This window comes from Lepisma saccharinum, chromosome 2 (genome assembly GCF_977018435.1).
Source record: "Lepisma saccharinum chromosome 2, izLepSacc3.1, whole genome shotgun sequence".
NCBI lineage: Eukaryota > Metazoa > Arthropoda > Insecta > Zygentoma > Lepismatidae > Lepisma > Lepisma saccharinum.
This window is the reverse complement of record NC_139230.1, coordinates 60,827,942-60,849,671: the sequence shown is the minus strand read 5'-3', so window position 1 is coordinate 60,849,671 and position 21,730 is coordinate 60,827,942.

Here is a 21,730-nt window from a genome sequence, read left to right as displayed (position 1 = left end):
TAAATAACTCGAGCAACTAATAATTGCACTTTATTTAATAATTTATTGGAGTAAAAGTTAAATACATTTGTACTTTATTTTTGGGTGGAAATCTTTACTTTACCGTTTTAAATTTTATTTGTGAAAATTATTGTTTACGATAGTTTTTTTCACATTTCTCATCATTTTACAAACATACTCAATAAAATGTTATGCCTTGGCGAAAAGTATACATTTCTTTAGAGAAAATGATCCAGAAATACATATAATACTATTCACAAGAAATTATCGTAATCGTTTGGAAAACTCGAGTTAAGAAAAAAATTGGAGACAATCAAACGGGAATCGAACCCAGTATCTCCTCCGTGTCAAACTAACACGCTACCAACCCACAACCTGGTCTTCTGTCATTCGGACAATCTAATCGTCTTATGAGTAAAGCTTGCTAAGTTTCTAATCTTTGAAGCACTTGTAATTATTGTTGTGTGTCACGGAGTTATGTTTACTGCAACATCTGAGCACACAATCCAAACATACGTAAATTTCATACACAGAAAACATGGGTTTTCTGCACATAATTACGGAGCATGCGCTCTGTCAAGGACTAGAAGGAATCTCGCAAAAGTTACTGAATCTTGTCTTCGGTGCTGACAGTTGGCCCCGAGTCACGTGGTATCTCGTTATCAGTCGACATGACCTTGAGCCTGCAGAACCAGCACACTGAAGTGAACGAAGGTATTTTACGTGATTTGTAAGCTGGAAGAAAACATGCCACGCGTTACAACAGACAGACAGAGGTTTGTCTTCAGCTTCGGGACAGACAAACCACACTAGGCATACAGACAGAGTATAATGTAAGATAAAAGGAAATTATTTCTCCGTCTCCTCACACTGACAATTTTATTGCCTTTTTTTGGAGTTATTTGGCCACAGAAACGGAATTATATTATTGAAGTCGTATCTCATGTGATGGCTTGGTTCAGTATGCTGATCAGGTTTTCTGACAAAAGCAGGACGAGCTACCCAAGAACAGTAATTGTCTATCTTTTATATCTGCTTCCTTCATCATCCGGTATAAGGCAGACAAGCACATACCACAAATATGTAAGAGAACTATTGCTAATTTGGTAACTTGTCTTGCAATTGAATTTCGTCATGAACATCTGCAAAGAAACAAAGGCTTTCCTTTTAAAGGATTACACTGAATAATTGTTATTTGATTAGGAAACTAAAATGACTTCAGTATTTACATTCAGTACACAAGAGATACTAAACACACTCTAAAACATACTACTGTTCGTTTCAACATATTATTTCAACAATCAAGACACAAAATAAAGGGCATGCTCAAGAAAAACTATGTTTCTTTGATTATCAAGGGCATTACGTGGTTAACATCAAGTTTGGATTTGCCGGTTATCCAAATATTATTAATTTTGAAAATACTCTTTCAGTTAGTGTAATGTGCCTGAAATTGAATGCCCTAATTTTAACCGCGAACGTGTTTTGTTTCTTCAATTAAAACTTTTAGATTACAATTTAGTTCATCATACCAACCTGTGTCCTTCTCCCTTGTTTATTTATAGTTATAAATAAAATCCCATTGGAGCATGGAAAAACCTTTCACTGTTCATAAGTCAGTAATTGTTCTCTGCAGTTTTCAATGCAACATTCAGGCTCTCTGATCGTGCATCGTACGTTTCACATCAGGTATCCACATAATTTAATATATTTATAAGTAGGGAGCGGAAGTTGATGACCTAAAAAAATATAGGTATATGACCTATAGAATATCCTAAAAAATGGGGAAAAAATGACGTGAAATGCAAAAAATGACCCTTAAATTTGTTAGTTTCAGTTTAAAAATTGAAATGAAAATGAAATTAAACAAAATGCAATCTTGCTTTAAAAAAAAGGGCACCAAATGATAGCACATGCACATTCAATTAAAATATGCAACGAGGATTTTCAGTGCAAACGGGGTCTAGCTATGGTATTTCAAGCCTCTCCTTATCTGATCTTAATCTGAGTTTGCCCCAGACGGGCACCTGGTGGTTTCCCCCGACACAACAAAGACTGTCACCAGTTCAGCATTTCTTTTGCTCGTAAATTGCAATCCTGCGAGATATATATACCTTGGTGAAAAGATTCAAGAATATTACCAAAATTAAAGAAGTGACAAAATATGATGAAACAAAATACCAAATATTGCAAAAAATGACGGGTAAATGCCGAAAATCCGGGAAAATGACCTAAAACCTGACAAATGGCAACAAATGCAAAATAATGCACTTTAAAATTACCTTTTTTGGGTTCTAGATGAAGTGTAATATTGTGTATATTTAATGGGCATCGTGTCCGAGATGTCAGAAAAAAGATGACATTTCATCAACTTCCGCTCCCTATTTATAAGTTGTATTAAGCGAAATTCTCCATTTTTATTCTTTCCATATATGATATCAGTATCACATTGCAAACAGTTATTAATGGTTTCAATGTCATTTGTTGGGAAAAGAGTTTCGTATTACTTTAGATTCGAACATGCAAACACAAGTATCAAAGTATTGCTTTAGACAGCACTCATGATTTTGAAACGTGGAAAGGTAATCAATTAAGCATTAATATAATTGTAAAATATGGAATTTACTGTAATTCAAGGAGTGAAAATATAAACAAAGTCCGTCAGGTTCGTTGCCAAACAACATTAAATAATGGAACGTAACCTGGACCGAGTATTATTCCATGTCGAGAACACGATACATTACAATCGACAATCTTCATCTCGTATTTCTCTTTGGCATCACTACTCAATTTACAGAGATGTATACCCGTGACTGGTATACAAGGCGCAGAATTGCAATGCAGGTTGGGTTGTCTAGTCACAAGGCGCTTGGTGGTCAGACATGGATGGCTTGCTTCAGTGCTTCTTCAATAGGGTCGTTACAAGCCAGAAGTGTCCGTGACTGTACCAAGTGTATTTTCCCAGTATTTAGAGAGCGCGTTGTAGGTTCAAAGTCTGCGGTCGTAAAACTCGTAGACCAATTTCGTTCAAATGCTTCTGCAGGTCAGTTCTTTGGAGTATCTTGGAGCTATAAGTATTCTAGTGGAAAGGTTATATATACATGGTGGTTATCGTGGTCACAAAACTGGTGAATTTGATCCAATTGATCCCCGCACGCTCAATACCGGACACTACGTTTAGATGTTTCTTACTGTCAAATTAATGAGCAAGTATTGTGTTCTCTTAATTGATGTTCTCTAAGATACAAAATTATAGTTTGCCTAGAGTTTTGAAAATAATCCGGTTTCAGATTTCACCAGGGTCTACGCAGTTGTAAAATTCTCTAAAATGCAGTCAGTCAGGGAAAACTTTGATTTCTAAATTTGCTTGATAATTTTTACTATTTCTTTCTTATGTTTTGAAATATTTCTCAAAGTACATACAGTCGTGCGGAACATAGTCAAGCAGGAAAAGAGCAGTTTTTAATATAATTGTTAAGTATTACGCAAATTTACCTTTACGTTGGGCTAATGTAACATGCTTCAAATGTTCCTGTGACTTTTGTTCAAAGTTATTAGAAATTTAACTGTGGCATAATACGATGATATTACAAGATATTAAGAAATTCATTTCTTCTTTTCTATACACTCCTGTTCAGATAAATTGGCACATACTTCAACTGTCCAACCTTACAAAATGTGCCACTTTATGCGAACAGGATTGTACCAGAAAACAAATTCACTCCATATACAACTTTAGTGCTTTTCTCATTGAAGAACACTGCACAAAAAATTTAATAAAATATGTTTTGAATGTAGAACAATCCTGTGGTGTGTCATGTTACATTTATAAAGCTTATACATGGTGATTATAAAGTTTCGATACATTTCTGTAAAAAACAGATATTTGAATCAAACCAATAATGAGAATGGAAAACCTAACACTTAGTAACACATAATCTATCAAAACTTCTAGAGATAATATAAACCCAACCTCAGAGTAACATATAATCCATCACAGATTGCACTGAGCCTTATTCCAAATGACCACCTGCACGAAACACCTTTTCTAGCATTGTACATTCTCATTATTGGTTTGATTCTAATATCTGTTTTTCACAGAAATGGATCGAAACTTTATAATCACCCTGTATTTCTATTTTGGTGTGCCATTTAATTGTATCAAGTATTTCTTACATAGGTAGAGAAATATATTTTTATTCATTGGTTCAAATTCGTTATTTGTTACTGAAACATGATATTGGTGACAACTCCTTTAAATATAAATACCGCAGAGGAAGATGATGGGAGCTGGCTTATTGCCATGAGAGAGTATCATAGATTGTTATATTATTTGGATTTTAAACTATACATAGAGAATACAGTGAATACGTATTTTCGTGAAATAATATTATCTTTGCTATTTTAAGCCAATAAAACGTGGCACTTGAATGTTTGAACATTATGCAACTGCTGTCACAGTGGTATTGCTTTTATTTGTACCTTATTTGTTAATATCAACACACATGCAGAGGTGAGATTACAATAATGTTTATTCAGTAATTGCTACTTTTTTGTAGGTATGTTTACCTCTTGTTAGGCAGGTTGGTTCCATGTGTGTGTAAAATATTGACAATTTTCCATAGCGTGTACATTAGGTGGTCAGGTTAACTGTTCTCTTTAATAATAATAATTTTCTTTCAACAAATGGCGCCTAACAAGGTAGACGTAGGTGTCTCGTGCTCTCAGTTCTCAACGTTTTTACAAGATAGTAAATGTGGTAAATGTTCTCGTTCAGTGAATAATGGAATTTTATGCGATATCTGTGATAAATGGTATCATTTCTCAAAATTTTCTAATGTTAATGAGGCCAATATACCAGAAAATGTGTGGGCGTGTATAACTTGCGTAAACTATCATAAAACTGTGACAAAGTAGACTATGAAAGTATAATTAGAAGCCTTACGGAGGAAATGGAGTCTTTACGAACAATAAATCAAATCCTCCAAAAACAATTAGAGGGCAAAGGAGGATAATCCGAGGACCTTTACAGGTATAGTCCCAGTAAAGACTGGCCAACTCTACCGGGTAGGCCAAATTCTAATGTTAGCAATACATGGACATCTGTAATAAAGAACAAGAAAAGATCTAAGAGCCCCCCCCCCCATTAAGGAAAATTCCGTCAACTTCCAATCACGAAACCGTTTCGAGATACTACAAGATGTGTCCACCGTACCTGAAGAAACAAACAGTTTAAAGTGCAAGGCGGACTCCTATAGTACAAAGCGCATTTTCGCTGGTAGAAAGTCATTGAAGAACACAAGGTATAAGGGGAAAATATGCCTGTATACCGATAGTCAAGGAAGGAATGTAGCTACGCAACTACAGAATCAAGTAAGTAACTCAATATTCAGTATGGTGAAACCTAGTGCAACTTTCAAGGAAGCCACAATAGAGGTGTCTCAAGAAAACAAGCAATTATGCTCAAGGGATCTCGTGGTTTTACTAGCAGGAACAAATGACATTGCTAGAAATGAAGCAAGTGTGTTTATGAGAACTTTGAGGAGACGATTACAACTTCTTCTGCACACAAATGTTCCTCTGTTCACAGTGCCTCACCGTTACGATCTCCTACCTTGGTCATGTGCAAATGTAGAAATAGATCGTGTGAATCAAGAAATTTGAAAACTTAGCAAACATTTCAAAAATGTAAGTGTTGTAGACATAAGTTTGATAGGCAGAAGGTTTTACACTAGCCACGGACTTCACCTTAATAGTCTAGGTAAGAAATATGTATGTTATGAAATACAGAAGGTAAGCAATAAAATATTTGCAAATATGTACAAAGAAATAATACAAATGAACTGGTATGAACAGGGAAACTCCCTTGTGAACCTGACTCCATAAAAAAAAACTGCTTCAGTGTGGAGCCAGGTCAAACAATCAAATCTAACGAAACCACTTCAAGATAGCCTTTATAAAGTAGTACTTTCGAATAGTAATAGTGGTAAGAAACAAACTTCACAGCCTGAAAGTGCAACTATTTTAGTACTTTTTCATATTAATCTACAATCTATTAGAAATAAATTACCGGATGATTTTGGATGATTTTCCTTGACATGTTTTTTCTGTTAATGAACATTGGTTGGTTAACGATGAAATAGATATGTACATCCCCTCAAATTAGAAGTTAGCTAGTATTTTTTCTAGAAAGTCTATGATCCATGGAGGTGTTGGTATTTATGTACGACTCGACTCGAGTATCAACCGTTAGATATACATCATTTATGTATTGAAGGAGTATTCGAAGTTACCGGCATTGTATTTAACAGTTTGAAAGTTGTGGTCATATCCATATACCGCATTCCTAATTCAGATTTAAATATGTTTTTGTTACAATGGGAAAAACTTACAAGGTCCATTGATAAGTACAAACAATTTGATGTTGTTTACGTGGGAGATATAAACATAAATGTTCTAATTGATAATTCTGTAAAGAAATCATTCTGTGATACTCTCAGGTCTTATGATTATTATTATGCTAATGATCAAGTAACTAGAATGAAATCTTGCATTGATAATGTGATCACTAATGTTAACAGAAATATGATATCCTGTGGAACTATTGATCACTGTTTATCAGACCACAGCGATCTGTGGCTTATTTTACCAATTTTAATTCATACCACACCCCCCACCACAAGAACTACAAGTTTTAGATTGCTTGGTTAAACTAACATAAGAAACCTTAGAGATAGCCTTAATGAAATAAATTTCTATGAATTGTTAAGTACTTGTAATAATTTGACTGAAGCATGGAACAAATTTACACGTACAATTGTCGATATTTATAATGAGTGCTGTTCAATAAAATACAGAACTATCAGCACTGGTAAGAAGAAAATGAGACCACATCTAACATGGTTCACTCCTAAAATAGCGAACCTTAGAGCTATTATGCTCAGACTACATGATAATGCCAAAAATGGCGATCAAACTGCTAAATTGAACTATAATGAGATTAAAAAAAAATTAGAAAGGAAATAAAATTAGCTAAGCAAAAAGCTAATGAAGACTACAAGTAATAAATGCAAATCTGCCTGGTCAATAATCAAAAAGGAAACTAAGATAACGGACGAAACAAACAAAGTTGCCAAGTATCACACCCAATGAGTTTAATAGTTTCTTTATAAACAATCAAGAACATTTAAACAAAATTCCTGTGAACTATGAAGACAATGTCAACAATGACCTAAATGGCTATCTTGCTAGGCAAAGTTTCCCACAATTTAATCATATAAATTTTAAGTGGATACAGATTAGTACGGATGAAATTTTAATTATTGTGTCAAAAATGAAAAACTCCTATAGTGAAGATTTTTTCGGTCTATCAACATTTATTATAAAGCATATAATTGACATATAATAGCACTTCCAATTACATATCTTATTAATGGGACATTAAATTATGGTATTTTTCCTGATAACCTAAAAATATCTATAATAGTAGCTACCTATCCACAAAAAGGGTGATAGAGATAACTCTGGTAACTACCGGCCTATATCCCTTGTTCCAGTGTTTTCTAAAATTATAGAGTACTGTGCAAAAAAGCAATTGACTCCTTACTTTGAACAGAATTCACTTATTAATGTAGCCCACTTTGGATTCATATCGGGGCTATCTACTATTAAAGCGGTAGAGACGGTCGTAAATGAGATAATTAATGGTTTCGAGTCTGGCTCATATACATGTACTACTTTGATAGATTTAAGTAAGGCGTTTTATACAGTTGCGTATGAAATCTTGCTTAAAAAACTACAGTATTATGGAATAAAGGATATTGAATTATCCCTTCTTAAGTCTTATCTCACTAATCGGTGAAAGATAGTAAAATTTAATAATAAGAAATCTGATGAGCTAGACGTTTTGTCTGGTGTCCCCCAAGGATCAGTATTAGGTCCATTTTTGTTTTTAGTTTATATGAATGACCTACCTAATTGTCTACCGTATAAAACAGCTATCTATGCTGATGACACTACCTTTATTACAAATGATCATAGTATTCTTAACGTTAGTATCAAAAATAAAGAAATGTTAAATGCTTCCTCTTTATGGTTTAAAACAAATAGCTTGGTGTTAAATACGACAAAAACAGAAACTCACTTTTTCTACTTAAATAACCCACCATGCACCTTAAATAATCAGGATTATGTAAAATTGCTTGGCATATATTTAGATACAAAATTAAACTGGTCAGTTCATACCCAGGAACTATGTAAGAAACTTGCCCGTGTCTTATATGTATTGCAGAAATTAAAAAGGTCTGTAAGTGAGGAAATGATGATCTCTGTGTACTACGCTCTTTTCCATTCACACTTACTGTATGGAAATTTACTATGGGGAAACTACAGGTGCAAAGGAAGTCTTTAAATGGCAAAATAAGGCTATACGTTGTATTACAGGAGTACAGGATATGGAGTCATGTAGGGAATTCTTTAAGGAATACCGTATTATGACAGTGCCCTCTATAAATATTTATCATAGTTTAATGTACATAAAGGAAAACCTCCCCAGTTTTAGGTTGCGATCTAATGTACATGACTATAATACAAGGCACAATCTGAATATAGAAATGCCGTACGCTAGACTATGCAAGACTCAACAACATTTTAAACATAATGGAATGAGATTATTCAATTTGCTACCAGCTTCTATACGTAATTTAGAAAACAAGCAGTTTGCTAAACACATTAATAATATATTAGTACGATATTGTATATATAGTGTCACGGAATTTGAAGAACAGGGCCTGTAAAATGTAAATGTCTACTCATAATGCATCACAGAGCTGTAAAATGGGATTTTGTACATGGTTTGTATTGTAATCGAAATAGAGTACTATTTTCCAATTGCTTTCGCTGTAATAAAACATGTAGTTTAATTTGCAAACTGTATTGTTGAATGTGTAATATTTTAATATGTATTTTTAATTTTCTATTCTTTTGTAATTTTATATATTAACATTTATATACTTATTATGACGAAGTCTATTGCAATCATGTTGTCTAATGACTAATAAAGTATTCTATTCTTTTCTATTCAGTTGTAATGGTTACTCTTCAACTATCTAGCTACTTGCTTCTGCTGTGAAATTGGTGTAGGTGTGTCACCTGCATGATTATGTGTATAAGATTGATGATTGATGATTTTCCATTTTCATCTTCATGATTTTGAAAGTCTCAACAAAAAGTGACCGCGGAAAAAGTTGCACAACCCAGACGAGTAAAAAATAATGGGCGGAAATAACAATAACGACAGATAAAGAGGAAGGAGAGAAGAAAAAAATACACAAATCGAGTATTTCAAGTATATAAAAAGAAGGCACGCGTGTGTGCGAAGGGAAATGAGAAGAAAGACGAATTCAACGACATGGGTAAAGATTAACTTACAGTATTAAATATGCATGGTTTAATATTGATGTTAAGAGATATTGTTGAAGACTTTCATACTTCCCTTCTAGATATAAGTAAAGCATTGTACCGTTTTCCGTTTGTATTAACTAAGCTTAATGAAAAACACAGCTTTGGAGTCCAGAGAAACACGATGGAATTCATAACAAGGAACTTAATAACTGTTCAGTAAAAATAATAATAATAATAATAATGTTCGTTAATGGTTCTTGAACCACACAATCTATAATGACAAAATTACCGAAAATAAAAAAGTAATTGGAATAATATATTAAAGGACTGTAAAACAATTTCATAGAATGGGTAAATAATATTGCATTGTATCTTAATTGTAAATAAAATACAGGCCGAAACTTAGTTTAAAAAATATTTTGTTATCGATAAAAATTCATTTGAATCAGTTTCTTCTATTATCATAACATGCTTGAATTAAGTTATGCCCTGACGTTTTTAGGTTTTCCAGGAACATTCCAGATTACTCGACAACGCTTTAAAATATTACTACTTAAGAAGTGTTATATCTTTAACTTTTCATGTTAATCAAATAAATCTATTTGGTTAAAAATTGTAAAAAATAAATAACGAATTACAAAAGGACATTTTAATGCGAAATACTGCCCCTAAAACAAATCGCTTGGAAGGAAAAGTGAAACATTTTCTACCGTTCCAAACCTGAAAGCAAGAAAATAATCAAATTTCCTCACTTTTCTTAAACATTCACACAAAACTCCACGACTTTTTGAGGATTTCCAGATTAGTGAAAGGTCTGTTTTAAAAATTAATACATTGGCAAGTGAAAGATGACAAACGGAACCCATCCCAGAATGACTTATATGATAACGAAAGAATTTTATCTTACTTACACGAAGCCAAAAACAACGTAGAGATTTTTTATTTCTCAAAGAAGCTACAATACCCTCGAAAGTCTACGGATTAGTGCTGTCGTTTGGATTTCCCAGTGGATACTTACATTTTAGTAGTCCAAAGTTTACGCCGGTTCTCGTGTACCTCTGTGCATGAAACATACATGTATCACACTTGACATGTCCCATCATGTAATTATAGCTACATGCCTATATTGTGTCAAAACATCTAACCAACTTGAAAGTCCAAAAAGAGGAATTTTCAATGAGATATTTTTTCTGCACTTACTCTGCCACCATTCTTCCTCATGGCAGCCATTTATCTCAGTCTTTTCCGTCGAGTCTCGGAGGAAAAGAAATAAATCAATTCGTGGGGAGTCCCTTAACACCCCCCCTCCCTCTCCTTCTTCACGAAGTGTGACTACTGCATTTGAGCCAGAAAGCTTCTGATAAACAGGAGGGATGGGGGTAGAGGGGAGAGAAATTTCAAGTACTGTACATATTTAAGAACCTTAATTTAGAGTACGTTAATGGATCACTTCCCCCTGCCGGTGCATTTTGCACAATGGGTACCATCGATTTTATATTCGACGGCCATTTGCTCAAAGTGTTCGAGAAGATGGGAAGTGTTCGAGGGATATGGACTAGAAAGATACGAGAGGAAAGCATGTTTGGGGACCAGGTTAGCTAATGTTCCACTTTAAGTGTTTCGCAGACGGTGATTTTGATCCACAAATCCTGGGCTTTCTATTCTGTACGTGACAAATTTTTGTCATGAATTTTGAAGGAAGAACTAATTCCCTTCATCTCCGACGAGCGACTGCATCATACATCACTGTAATCAAACTGTCAAAAGATGGTGCCTTTATATTTTAGGTAATGTGTGCATGTGCATACAGAAATGGGGAACAATAACCATTTAATGATGGCATATCAGAATTAAAAATTGCTTAAAAGGGCTGTAATGTGTAATGATGATTTAACATAATGACATCCTATGCATTTAGTACTTTAATATATAGCAATAAAAGAAAGGCTGTATAAATATTGCGAAATCAGGACACGTAGAATTCGGAAGATACCAAATGAAACCTCACGTAAATCGGAATCCCACTCTATTATGCTTAATACAAAATATTAATATTGTTTAATGAAGTACATATATTCCAATGTTTCCCCCATATAGCTTAGATGCCAAAAGTATTTCATATTTTCCCCATTCTGCATCCTTTGTTTTGTAAATATTTTTCTAGAGGCCGTGCTGCAGTAATAGCGATCTTTGGTATCAGTTAAGGTTAGATATATTACATTTAGCATGATATCCTAAATGAATATTACGTACCTACAGGACAGTGTTTTTTTTTACCAAAAAACTACTAACATTTAAACATTCAGGTTCATTTGTTCTCTTCCATTTCATCAGTTCGTTCTGAATGTAGCAAATAATTTACTCTTTCCCAAATTATGCTCTAATAGTATGGCGACTAGGAGTTTATATGATCTTAGATTTCGACACTGAGCAAGACAGATAATTTGAGTCAGTGAATTGAAATATCATTTATCGATGCCATATTGTATTTTAACGTATCATGTCTCTCCATTTTTTTCGAATTTGGGTTGATGGATTCCGGTGATTTTACACCAATTGCAGTGTCTGAGCAAAATAATAAGGAATCATATTTATGTAATTTATAGTAAAATACGTTTTGCAATTTGTAGTTTAGTCCGAATAACATTATATACTGTTTATAACGGTAAATTAATTTCAAATGGCATTTCCACTTTACATCTATGTGCAACACTTAGCTTCATTATAAGTAATAAAGAACTCTTTACATGCACAATGCAAAATTTGAGTCTTTCTCATTTTAAATTTTTAATTACCAGAAGATATTTTCTTCTGCTGTTAATGATGACTCGGAAGGAAAAAAGTTTTTCGTTTAATGAAGTCACATCTAGGTTTCAGTTAATTGCAGACGTCTTGTTTCTTTTAGTAATTAACTTTTCTCAACTAAATAAACAATGGCTTCGTGGGCTTGTATGAAATTATACATTGCACTGTATTCAACTTGATTCGGCTCTCATCAAAATATTGAATGTAAGTTAATTAACGATACGAGTTACTTTCTGCCTGATCTTAATTATGGAAGCTATCTTCCTTCCCTTCGAAAATTAACGCACACAACAGGTGAAGTTGGAGGAAGTGCGCCATTATAAATAACGTTTACGGTATCAAACAGTGTCTAGTTATTAGTACTACAGTAGTACTGCAGAGTAAAATATCCATCTGTTAAGATAACATTTTTGGAATATTCTATAAATATAGTTCCAAACAACTTTCTAAATAGTCTGGAGGGAGTAATGTTTGTGTATATATATTACCCTTCTTGTTGTATCTGGTTACTTTTGTACTTGATACAGAGTCTGAAGAAGACCTTGCTAGAAGGTTGAAACGTTACGTTAGTTTATGTTTTTAATAAAATAAATTACTGCCTTGGTCAGCATATTTAGTTTTTCATAATCATGGAAACAAGGCTTAATGGAGTTATAATCTATAAATATATAAATAACTGCTTCTTCAACCACGTTGCATCTTTTCAATACACTTCCTAGTGAGGGAGGAGTATGGAAAACACTATTGTGTTGTGTGTTGAAGTTTTGAAAGTTTTAAAAATAATTTATGTGTATACATAAAAATAAGTGTTTAACTGCGTCAGATGTGACAGGGACCATCGTCGTTTTGTACACATAAAGAACATCGATTGATATTTACGTATAACTATTATTTAGATTGAGCAACGTACATTCTCCAGTTGTTAAGAAGTCGCTTGAAGTTTACATCAAATTTACCCATTGCAGTTTCTTACATTTACAGATCACCCAGAAGTACAATATTAGCCAATGTGAAAAAGTTACAATTGAAGTAGTACAGGCTGGGACAAATGCCATACCGGTTACCTTTTAAACTGGTGGGAAGTGAGAGAATGCAGTGTAATGTGTGTTCATACAACTGTTTACAGGTTAGGTCAAGCGATCAAGTTTCTATAGTGGTAGGTTTCACTTGACAAACGAGACAAAAAAATATTCTTATATTTACAGTAAAATACCTACAACACGTTAATTTCGAAGGTACTGTAATTTAGAAAATGCAGCCAATTTGACATCTTACACTGTCATGTTAGTATTTAACACTTATAGTTACAAAAATAGGAACTAGTAGGGTTTGATGAACAGGTAGCTCAGCTTGTGTTTGGAGTCTAGTTTTCTCCCTATAGTCGATTATCTTCACTCAACTTACAAAATGTAAGCCCTTCTTTATGACCAGACTAAACATAGACTTTATTCATGCAAATGCAAGTTCTCTACATATTCAAAGAATTTTTCTGAACCACGACGGAAATTACCGATCATATTAAATGCACACAAAAAAACTGTACCAGTGGAGCTGTTATGTGTGTACCTGAGAGTTGTAAATGATAACATTGATAATTGGTGAATGCGAGACTCCCCCTAAATAAAACAAAACAAAAGCTAGTTCTCAATTCTCGATGTGAATTTTTGTTTTTAGGATCCATAAATTGGTTAAAATTGGGAAGATTCATTTTCATAACATTTTACGTGTGCGCCAGTATGTCTCGTACGTTCTCGTAAATACTAAACACCACTAACATGACAATATGTTCTCGATTACAGACAACCATCAGCTTATGTTTACGTGTTGCAATTACTAAAGGACATGCAAAATAAGCACCAATTGGCATTAGAAACACATGTATATAAAATTAAACAGAAGCACATCATTAAATAAATTAAGGGTAATATACATATGTGTATATGTATACATGATAGAGGCTGAAATGAAGACATCTTGCAACATCTTCATTAACAGAGTTCATTGGTCACAGAGAAAGCACATTCTCTGTTACCAATAACGTCTCGTATGCATATTTGTGTTCAAATCTCATATGTAAATATGACTGTACCGCAAGAAGAACATAAAGCTTTAGAGTGCTAAATGTAAATTAAGACTTGGATCTGTACGTCCTAAACTTAAGGTTTTATGAAAATGGAACCAAGAAGTAATAAAACTCTGCCGAATGGCAAGTTGGCGACGCCAAGTATTCGGGAGATCTTTCAGTAGTAGTTATGTGGAAGTTGAGGATGATATAATTAAGTCACGGAACTTGAAAAGACATAATAGGATACAAAAGCAGAAGGGAAACTTATTGCAAGTTCGTTTCGGCAGAAAATCAAGGAGAAAATTATCTTGAAGTATCCAAAGTACACGACGTTTCTGATACCGGAAAACGTAAAATGTCCGCAACATGTTGGAAGTTTTTGTTTGGGAACATTTCATCTGCACTCCAAGATTAAATTGGATCATTAAGATCAAAGTCAATTTACATACTTGCTTGCTTGGTCCTCGGTGTTGACGAAACTTTACGATGAAGGAATGTGGATGTGGAAATTATATTGTCTCTCTCTCATCACGAAGGTTATATTATTTCCGATAGCAAGTGAATAATATAGTTATATGTTATGGACTGAACACAGTTGGAAGAAATTATAACTTCGCTAAAGCTTTCCCATCACGTGGTATTAAGAGAGATATTGCTTTTTACTTTGCGCCTTAAAGGAATGTGTTTATGAAGTGAACCTCCGCGACACAAATCACATATGCAAAGTATGACTGGGTTGCGTTGGAGCATTTTACCTGAGGGTATTTTACGAGTGTATGCAGATTGGACAAAGGGCGTCTTTTCGACCGAGGAAAGTAAAGCCCTTCGTAAATTCATATTTGCAACTTTGACAGCTGATAATTTATCAACCTCTGCACTTAGGCTAAAACTGATTGCAGATGTGGATTTCAGGTGAAATTCTAATTTAAAACTCAATCCAAATGCAAAATTGTGGTCTTCAAGATAGCGGTCATGTCTCCAGTACAGTGTATAATGTTCCTCTCCCACCACTGAAATAGTGTGCCAAATTCTCCATAACTACCAATATTTCGGAACTACAGGGTTTTCGGGAAATCTACGAATCGCTTGGTTTCTTGCATATGAACAATTTATTATGTATTTAATAATTTCATTTATGTGTGCTTTACAGATATAAAGAATTATGTACCCACACCTTCATGAATTATTTATTTAAAATGTGTTATCTGTATGCGAATGCTTCATATCAACGTTTCAAATAGATTATCAACATTAACATTATTAAAATTTACAATTACAAATTAAATAAAACAACCAGGTATCTAATAGTTTCTGTTCTCTTAGTGATTTTTATGAAGGGCTCGGGTGTAAAACATGGTAAGTAACATTTAGATCATTTTTGAGTTACAAATTCAATTTTGCCATCCTTCAATTTTCGAGTGAAATTGCCATGTCATACAATTTGCATTGGACTCGGTGTAGCCTTCTGAAATTTATAAACACAACACAAAAACAATTTCTCTACGGTGTAGCTTCTAATAACCTTTTCTCTTAATGAACTGAGAATTGACCGAAATTTCACTGGTCATGTTTTAGACCCGAGCCCTTTATTTTTCCTCTCTTTAACAACGAATTAAGACGTTGAATTTTAAGATAATAACATTAAATGGGGCATTTTCGTTACAGTGGCTGACTTTCCATTGCATCCAGAAACTAGACCAAATAGAATAAAAAGCACTGCACGTATCACCCCTGTACAGTACAGGTACCTAGGTAGTCAGAAGATATTTAGTGTTTATTAGAAATTCTTAGGCGACACGATAAAATCCATGCTAATTATATGCCAAACATCTTTTTTTTCTTTTATTAGTAAAAAGTATAAGATGTAAGAATGTCAGCGTCTGTTTGAATAATTCCATAATACGCTAAATTTCTCCTAACTGTATAACTACTATATTACATAGGCGAATCACCTTGAGGGAAATATTTTAAAAGCTCGAGTATTATTTTCAAATTTACCAGATAAAGTCAATCGTGCAAGCTTGTTTGTTGTTCGCAATTCGAGTTTGCTTGAAAGAAAGAACTAAACGATTGCAAACATCATTATCGAATCCCACTGCATGAACGGACGCTTATTGCTGATTCTTCCGCGTGGCTGAATAGGTAAATTCTGGCTTAATTGAAGAACGCTTTTTTTTCTGGCTACGCTAAAGCGCAATAAATGAATTGATTGCCGCTGTTACCGCAGATGCCAAATCACGTTAGTAAATATTTGTAACTTGAAACCTGTCTTCAAATCTCCTTGGGCACATTTTCCCTGAATAGGAGTAATAGGCCGGCATCTTTTTAATGAGCAATCAATACGATGCGTGGGTTGTACCTATTCTACCAATTTGGTTCTGCAGCTGTGCAACTTGCAATATATTGTTTAATTGCAATGATTTGGAAAGCAATAGAGTGCCTCCTCGATGACGCACTGGTAGCGTTGCGCCTTGTAAGCAAGGGGTCCCGGATTCGATTCCCGATGGAGGCATATAGTGGTTCGGATCCCACTTTAAACTGTAGGTAAAGTCCCGATTAGCCTTACTGTGCATAAAGTGGACTTAAAACACCAACTTAATCAATCAATCAATCAAGCAAGAAAGCAAAGCAATAGAATACATTATACAAGGTGTGATAAAAGTTGAATTCCAACAAGTGTCTCATGTCTAAAACTAAACATACTGTATAATATGAAGACTGTATTCTGCAGTAATGAAACGCACAAATTGTGTGCAAGTTATAATCAAATATTTTATGACATAGGTATATATTAAATAAAGTGTAATTCCTTTTTTTGCAAATAAGAAATTAATACACGAAAATGATCATTCGTCAACATCTGAGAAGGTAAAACCTGGGATTTTTTAAAATTGGAGACTTATAAACAATCAATGGTAGAGGTGAAATATATATATTAGACTCAGTACTTTGTACAGTCACGGACATATCTAGGTTGTAATAATCCTATGATCTTCCAATGGAATCGTTACAACCCCAAAGTGTCCATGACTGTACATCAACGTGCTTTCACCTACAACACAATTCTCTTAGTGAAATAACTGAATTTCAAAATTTCAATCTAGTTTATATTTTATCTGATGGTTTGCTTGTGTTGATTTTAAATTGACAAAGTTTAGTCTAAAAGGATAAAGAATCAAACGCCTTGTGTCATGACAAGAAGAGTTGAACATATACTATTTTTTCATACAAGGCTTTAACAAAAACCTACTAAAGAACCTCTTCAAAATACATCAGATCATAACATCATTAAAGAGGTATTACTTCATATTCTTACAATATCTTTAAATGTACAGATACTTAAACGGAATTTGTTTAGAAGTGGCTTTTGAAATATACAGGGTGTTTCTAAAGGTCGTTTACAACGCTTGGGAGGTGATTCCTCACACGAAAACAAGCAAAAAGTCTAAGTTCCATTTTTACGACTGAGGCTTCGTTTCCGAGATAGAAGCCTCGCAAAAGGTGACAAAGTGAACGTCACACCTGACTGGGACGAATACTATCACAGATAGAGAGGCGGTTCCAAGGGAATCATAAAGGAATCGTATGTGCTCAGTCCGGAAGTCACTATGAAAAGTTCACTGCACGCATGCGCAATGGAGTCCTCAAAGGAATTGGGGATTTCCAGCAAGAACAATACATGGAAAGGGTATGTAACGCAGCAAGAAGGACCGTGACAATGAGAAATGCGTTCAAGACAACACATCCCGACCTCAAACATCAAAACATGAGCACCGAACACAAAATCCGAAAAGTTGAGCACGGTTGCATACCCCAGTTACACGCGAGGAATGAACGAATCATGTCATGTGGCATACGAGAGACACATTACTCCACCAGGAGGAGGGAAAGAAAAACACAATATCAGATGATTGCGACAACGTGTATTTTTACAGGCGACAACTACGTAATATCCCCCCCCCCCACACACACACACAACAAACAGCAAATGCTACAATGTCTTATGCACAGACAGTGCGTGTCACTGTACACCAACTGAAGATGTCACTTTCACCACACAAAGGGGGTGGGGAGAAATACCAAAAGTGTTCGCACGCGATCATTGTGACGTAAAAGAGACCAGTTTTGGAAGCGCTGCACAGGCAAGTCTGGCTCTCGTAGTCTACGTTTGACTTTCATGACTGCTGTTCCCGCGAGTGGAGCTCGAAGGGTTGGTTCTCTCCGGCAGTCGTTCCAGTCGTGTTACATGTGCTGGGATATGATCAGCAGTTCGCTCTAGGTTGTCATACGCATTGAAGAGTACTAGTATGTTGTATTGAAAGAAGTTGACGTGGTGGAGTGGGCAAGTCAAGTATCGCTACAATTGGTCTGTGGTGTTCGTACGGTGATACGACCAATTTGTGCAGTGTGCCAGTGTTAAACAAAAACGATACTTTGCAGTTCCAGCTCCCTATTACACAGATGGCTGCGTATACGACCCAGCAGCTAGCAGACATGCATCTCATGTATGGGGAGGCACGTGGTAATAACCGTAAGGCAAGGCGTCTTTATGGAGAACGCTTTCCACATAGACGTTTACCGTCTCACACCTTCTTTCAGGTAGTGGACAGTCGACTGCGTAAAACAGGGTCAGTGTTACCACCGCGGCAAGAAGTTGGAAGACCCCGAAGTGTACGCACACATCAGTTTACAGAAGATGTGTTAACAGCGGTCGCAGAACATCCTGGCACCAGTACGCGAGTGCTTGCTCGGGCACGAAACACGTCTCATGTGAATGTTTGGCGAGTGTTGTGAGAGGAAGGAATGCACCCTTTTAAACTGCAGAAAGTACAAGAAATGTTACCTCGTGACTTTCGCCCTCGTATGGAGTTTTGCCAATGGTTGTTGCATCAGCTGGACACAAACCCTCACTTCGGGGCAAACGTATTGTGGACAGATGAAGCCATTTTCACCAGGATGGATGTCTTCAATAGTAGAAACAGTCATGTATGGGACTTTGACAACCCACATGCACTTTTTGTGGCCCATCACCAGCACAGGTTTTCAGTGAATGTGTGGTGCGGGATAGTACATGATCATTTAATTGGACCATACATTCTCCCTGTTCGCCTGAATGGTCGCACGTATCATGCATTTCTTAGTCAGGTTCTGCCTGAACTGTTGGAGACCGTACCTTTGGCACTGCGGCAAGAAAGGTGGTACCAACAAGATGGGGCACCAGCTCATTTCGATCGTAATGTACGACATTTCCTGCATGACGTGTTTCGCAATAGGTTCATTGGTAGGGATGAGCCTGTGCCTTGGCCACCGAGGTTGCCAGATCTCAACCCTCTCGATTTTTCCTTATGGGGAGAAATGAAAACCCTCGCATACGACACACCTGTCACATCAGCTGAGGACCTCGTTGCTCGCATCAACGTCGCCGCCGCGACTGTACAGATCGACCACAAGGAAAAACACCTTGGGACGAAAAGTCCCCGCGGAGCTATCCCTTCTTCCCTCCACCTCGGGCCATAAGGAAGCATGGTCCACTCTCCCCCTCCTCTACTCGCAGGAGTACGGTGCACAGGAGTCGCGGGTCTGCGCAGGTTGTTTTGCTTGTGGTTCCACTATAGCAGATACACCTGGCTTGTTTGCTCGTACTCGACAATCCTTGATTCGTCGCTGTCATCTCTGCGTAGAAGTAAACGGCAGACATTTTGAAAACCGTCTGTGATTATTGCCCTCGGCAAATCTCAGTGAGAACACTTTTGGTATTGCTTCCCACCCCCTTTGTGTGGTGAAAGTGACATCTTCAGTTGGTGTACAGTGACAGGGACTGTCTCTGCGTAAGATATTGTAGCATTTGTTGTTTGTTGTGTGTGGGGGGGGGGATATTACGTAGTTGTCGCCTGTAAAAATACACGTTGTCGCAATCATCTGATATTGTGTTTTTCTTTCCCTCCTCCTGGTGGAGTAATGTGTATCTCGTATGCCAGATGACATGATTCGTTCATTCCTCGCGTGTAACTGGGGTATGCAACCGTGCTCAACTTTTCGGATTTTGTGTTCGGTGCTCATGTTTTGATGTTTGAGGTCGGGATGTGTTGTCTTGAACGCATTTCTCATTGTCACGGTCCTTCTTGCTGCGTTACATACCCTTTCCATGTATTGTTCTTGCTGGAAATCCCCAATTCCTTTGAGGACTCCATTGCGCATGCGTGCAGTGAACTTTTCATAGTGACTTCCGGACTGAGCACATACGATTCCTTTATGATTCCCTTGGAACCGCCTCTCTATCTGTTATAGTATTCGTCCCAGTCAGGTGTGACGTTCACTTTGTCACCTTTTGCGAGGCTTCTATCTCGGAAACGAAGCCTCAGTCGTAAAAATGGAACTTAGACTTTTTGCTTGTTTTCGTGTGAGGAATCACCTCCCAAGCGTTGTAAACGACCTTTAGAAACACCCTGTATATATATACGTATATAAGGGAAGGTTGCTGTCAATGGACCATATAAAATATTTAAGTTTTTCCGATAGTAGGTTTGCCCTAAATTGAACTCTGTATATGGAAATATTTTGTATTGTATGTACAGCCATGTACATTTACAATGTTGATGTATTTTTTGTTATTGTTCTAAAAATGAAAATCATAATTGTAATAAATAGTCCATTGATGGCAACAGGTCTCCATAAATGGACCATCGAGTTTCCGTCAATGGGCCATTTGTCAAAAGAAGAAAAACTGTATCAAAGAATTAGTATTTATTACATGAGATCAAGAAACAATTAAATACATAATTAGGTAAAACAAAATTTACAAAAAATAATCTGAAAAAGTCAAATCAGCATTCATATCTTGAACAATATCTGGTCCCAGGTTGAGGCTGCTGACTCTCATTTCTGGTTGCTGGAAACTTTTCTGGAGTAACGTCTTCACTGTGCTCTGTTGTAGGCTGGGATTCAAAGACAGTAGATGGTGCAAAATGGTGATCTTGGAACACATCCCTGTTGACCGGTCATAGTCCCGATGCTTTGAAAGCACCGAAAGCAGTAGTCATTGTTGTATCTTTGGCATATGCGTTTCCAAATAAATCTGCGACTTTACGAACTGTAACTCCCAACTCGATGAGGGTGAACCCTAAGGTACTTTTCTATTTCCATAGTGAAGTACGTCGATAGAGGTTTTAAAAAAGCAATATCAAGTGCCTGGAGCTTTGCACTGTATGGCTGGGCAGAGCCAACATAATGACTCCATTAGCTCTAGCCATTACGATAGCTTCCAAATTTTTAGTGTGAGTAGAATGTCCATCACAAAGAAGAAGCACAGGATCTTGCTTGTTTAGTTTTACACTTTTTATAAAATGGCGCATCCACTCGCAGAAAATGTCTTTGTTGATATAGGTACTCTCGGGATTAAAAACAAACACTGTCCCAGGTGGTGAGCCATCTTTGAAGTCTTCACATGCTCTAGTACGT